The following is an 851-nucleotide window of genomic DNA, read 5'->3' as shown; positions in this document are numbered from 1 at the left end:
CGTCCCTGGCCAGCCTCTGTCGCCATGGCAACCCAGAGCCTGGCAGTTGGGACCGTTGGCCTCTTGGGGGTTCTCTCTCTCAGTGTGGGTGGTAGAGGGCGGTGAGAGAGGGCAGGGCCAGAGGGGGTGGCTGCCTTTCTCAAGAGCTAGGGGCTTCCTGGGGTGCTGTAAGGGGGTGGGTCTGGGGGGGTCTTGAACACTGTAAGGGTGCTGAGGGGCTGGAGTCGGCCGTCCCTTCCCCTGTGGATGGGAGGTGGGCCAGTGGGGGGCGGAGAGACTGTAGCTTTGCCCACCTGCCAGTGTGCCCCTCGGTGCCTCACCCACCGCGGGCGGGGATGGAGCCCACTTGGCTCTCCCCACCCTCCTGCCTTTGGCCTGTCACCCAGTTGGGTTTCTTGAGATTTGGGGAATGTGACCCTGGGGTGAGGGTGGTTGCTGGGAGGGAACCAGACCTGCACTACGGGGGGGCATTCTGACAGGGAAGCTGTAGTGCTGTTCCCGTAGGATCTGGGGGAGGACCGTGGAGGGCGAGGGGACCTTAGGACTCAACCCAGCCCCTCTCACACCTACTTGGGGCATGGACGAAGCCCGGGTCTCACTTTGGGGGTGACGTTTTTGCAAGGAAAGGACTGTTCTCCTGGGGAGTGGAGGGGAGGGGGCCAGCATGGATGTGCAGAGCAGACCTCCCCCCGCTCTCCAAATCCTGCCCCCCAGCCCCTCCTCAGACCGGATTGGCAAAACAGAAAAGCAAGCAGGCCGAGAAGCCAGTGATGTGAGGAAGCAGATTCCCTGTTATATTTGCATGACGATTTTACTGTATTTTTCTGAGCAAACATCTGTCGTGTATGTGC

This window comes from Neophocaena asiaeorientalis, unplaced genomic scaffold (genome assembly GCF_003031525.2).
Source record: "Neophocaena asiaeorientalis asiaeorientalis breed wild unplaced genomic scaffold, Neophocaena_asiaeorientalis_V1.1 scaffold473, whole genome shotgun sequence".
NCBI classification, from domain to species: domain Eukaryota; kingdom Metazoa; phylum Chordata; class Mammalia; order Artiodactyla; family Phocoenidae; genus Neophocaena; species Neophocaena asiaeorientalis.
This window is presented reverse-complemented; position numbering follows the sequence as displayed.